We start from the raw sequence: 3,880 nt of genomic DNA on the forward strand, positions 1-3,880 counted from the left end.
TGTCCTCTCAGCACATTATGGCTCTTCAAAAGGTGTTAATGGGCTTTCTGGGAGAAGAGATCTGCTGGAACTGAGGTTATGGGCAGGATCCATCAGCTGTGGTCCATGGTGTAGTACACCCAGGAGCAGCAGAGGGTACCCTGTCACTGTATGAACAAGGTCCCTATGCTTACTGCTGGAAGCTCCGAAACATGCCCCACACATAAAGGACATCATTCTCTCCCCATTTTAAGTCAGGATGTGCAGTCAGGGCTTATTCAGCCTGGAGAAGAGAAGGCTTTGGGGAGAGTTTAAAGCAGCTCCCAGTGCCTAAAGAAACCAACAATCTGGAGAGGAGCCTTTGACAAAGCCTGTAGTAACAGGACAAAGGATGTAACCTGACAGAGGGGAGACAGAGATTAGACATTTGGAATAAGTTCTTCCCTGTGAGGGTGGTGAGGCCCTGGCACAGGTTGGCCAGAGAAGCTGGCAGTGTTCAAGGCCAGGTTGGATGGGGCTTGAAGCAACCTGGTCTAGTAGAAGGTGTCCCTGCCCATGACAGGGGGTGGAACTGGATGGGCCTTAATGTCCCTTCCTACCCAAACCACTCTGTGATTTATTGTTTCTATCAAAGGTCACCATGCTTTCTCACTAAAGCCAAGGCAAGGTCTTTCTCAGGGGAGGCTGCACATACGTGGCCCCACTACAAGTTACTACAATTCCACAGTGAATCCAATTTATCACAAAATTACCACATTATCATGAGCAAAGACAGGACTAAAGCTCACTGGATTAATGTTTTATAGCATTAACCCCTACATGCTCCACTGGCAGTTCACACCAGCTCTCTCAGTAGCACCATGGACATATTAGCCACATAATCCAGACTGCTGAGCTGTGTAAAATTCACAGGGTATCATTTATTTGTCTTCATCCATTGTTGCTAGGTCTGAGCAGCAGCAAGTACCAGAATCTACTCACATTGTTACAGGGACGAAGTTGCAGCAGTCCAAAGAAGGGAACAAGTTTATTGTCAGAAAACTAGAGTTCTGAGCCTTCAGACAAGATTGGTTGTTCCATTTTCTCCTTCCTACTACCATCCTCATAAGAGAACAACAGGAAGAACAGACCCTAATAAGTGGCTTTAGCGCTATCTTACCACCAAAGTAAAACAGATATAACATCCTGACAGGAGGGTTCATGAAATGAGTTAAAAAAGAGTAGACTGTAAGATACATCAGTGTCCATGTCTGTGTGAGTTAGCTATTGAGAAAGGGCAGAAAATTAATCACAAAATTCAAAATAAAAGCACCTAAGAGAATGTATAAGTGTACCACAAATGCTTTCAAATTTCAAATGGATCTCAGACCGTTTGAAATCAATGTGGCCTTCCCCTTGATGACAGTCATCTTTAATGCAAGTCATCTTTTAGGGCCTTCAAGGCCTTCAAATTACATTACTGGCTTTTATCTTCGGTGGTATCGCTGATTAATCTTTCCCAATGGAGGAAAAATTCCCTACAAAGACAAATAGCACTTAATTTTTACTAACTGAAGATAGAAGAGTGTGATCTTTCTCTTTTGCTCTAAGTAAGATGCACTTGGAGGAGGCCTGGCTCTTCTCATAAGTGATGCACTCAGCCATCAACTTCATATAGTATCTCACAGAATATTTGCATATTTCTTCTTTACTAGCCCACTACTCCCTGATACCAGGAAGTTCAGCATAAACACAGGAAGGAGGCTTTTCCCAGGCCCTTCTCCCTTAGATCTTCCCAGATCCCCTAGGAACTTCTTTAAGCTCCAAAGTATCAAAGGCAGATTTTGACACAGGTAGATGCTTCTTTCATGTGTTTATGAAGTCAAATGAGAACCCAGGCAGGAAAGGAGACTGTCTGCCTCACTGCATAGAACAGACTTTGCAGCTCTGAAACCACTTTCAGAACCTGAAGTAGTAAGTGAGCAGCAAGACAGTACAATAGAGCTCAACTTGGGCAATGGGACTTTCCAGAGCAGGAATGGGCAGGCTTCCTCTGTTATGTCATCAGGAAATATATTCACAGGATCAGCTTTTCAGACTGTCAGGGACAGAAATAAAAGCAGGATGAATGTGCAGGTGGCAATGCTGTGAAGGCTGCTCAGCTGCAGGTGATGCAATGACATGACCAGAAGCCTTGCTAAACATCCAGCCCAAAGAGACAGAAGGTACTCTTCCCACCACTTGGAGTCCATGCATAAATCTGGTGCTGGGTTCCATCCACAGCTTCATTCCTGCTGCAGATACCTACCCAGAAATATATACCTTGGAGTGCAGTTTGACTGAACATGTCTTCAGGCAGGGATTAAGAGCTCTCATTGAATCCTTTTCCTCCTTGAACTTGATGGGAATAGGAATTTTACTTTTCAGGTTGCCCTACACTGAACAGATTTGCTTTTCTTCTGCTCCCTGAGGTTTAAATGAGAGGAGAAAACAGAGAAGGACACAAATACAACACTGAGCTGATGCTCAGTTTTCATTAGATACCGCATTCTTTAGCACAGACCGCATGTTACCTGGCTGTCATGTCCTTAATGTAAAGGATAATCCTATTATGAAAGAATGTTTAGGATGGGTAGTTTTCAGCTGGATCTTGGTCATGTCCTTCTCAGACTTTACCAGGATAACCTATTTGTCCTCCTAATGCCTCTGATGGTTTATTAGAGAATTTGCAGGCACACCAAAATTATAAATCATGCACAAGTGTAAACATGTTTTATGTATTTACTTAAAAAAAGTATCAGCCTCACATTGTCACTGCATTTGCTAAATTTGGGCTTATTTTGGATTTAAATCTTATTTCAAATCTCTTATTTGAAATTAGACCATTACCTTTTTTTTTTTTTTAATTACCATGAAATGCACAACTTTTCTCTATATCACTTTTGCATTCCCATCTGCTAGCAAAGGCTATTGTGAGATATCTGTCACCCAAAACTACTAAGACTGATGCTTGTCACTTAATTTCCAGCTAACCAGCAAGGAAAAAAAAAAAAAGAAAAAAGAAAAGAAAAAATTACTTTATCAGCTTCAGTCTCTTTACATCTGCTTTAATCCCAACCGTAACACAACCTGTTATAATTGAGTTGCAGTTTAATCAACTAAGTGGGCCACCCCATGAGGAAAAGAGGAAAAAAAAAAAAAAAGGAGAAAGAGAAAAAAGAAGACAGAATCTAGGTCACTCTGTTCTTAAGACAGCAAAATAGATAATTGCTTCACTCCACAGCATCCGTGCTGCACTTGGGGTATGCTTGAGATGTTATGTAAGTAACACCATCTCTGACTAGCCAGTCCCCTAATAATGAGCCACAAATACCTTTCCTATGCACATTCAGCAGTGCTAGATCTGATCCATCCTTTTCAGACTGTGTAGAAACAAAATATTCCAACCCATGAGATTTTGGAGGGATTTTTGTGAGGTTTTAAGGAGAAAAGGAAGAAAAACCCTGTGATGATTTTATTCTCATCTACAAGAAATTAGTAAAAATGCTGCCTTCAGCTGCTGTAGACTGACAGATCTCTGTCAAAAAAAAATAAAAGCATTCTTAGAGCAGCTGAAATTTGTGAATTACATTATGCTGTACCACAGCAGTGCCTGTGAGGTCTCGGAACCCTGTTGTGCAGAATCAAGCTCTGGGTTTCACTGGTCATGCAGAGCTTATCTCTGTTGGGCTAGATTAGTTCAGTTGCTGTCTTTTAATTTCTAAGCACATAAAAAAGACCTAGTTTTTTACAGGATATAGCAAATACATGCTAAACTAAGCCCCAAATAAATATCAGACAACTACTTAAAAATCAGCAATTAGACAGCATGTCTTCAAGTGAGATAAAAAATAATGGGTGTTCTTAACTCAGGGTGGCCAAT

The sequence above is a fragment of the Neopsephotus bourkii genome, unplaced genomic scaffold, assembly GCF_033783945.1.
Source record: "Neopsephotus bourkii isolate Nb327-2 ecotype Australia unplaced genomic scaffold, CSIRO-AGI_Nbou_v1 NB_1729, whole genome shotgun sequence".
Lineage (NCBI taxonomy): Eukaryota > Metazoa > Chordata > Aves > Psittaciformes > Psittacidae > Neopsephotus > Neopsephotus bourkii.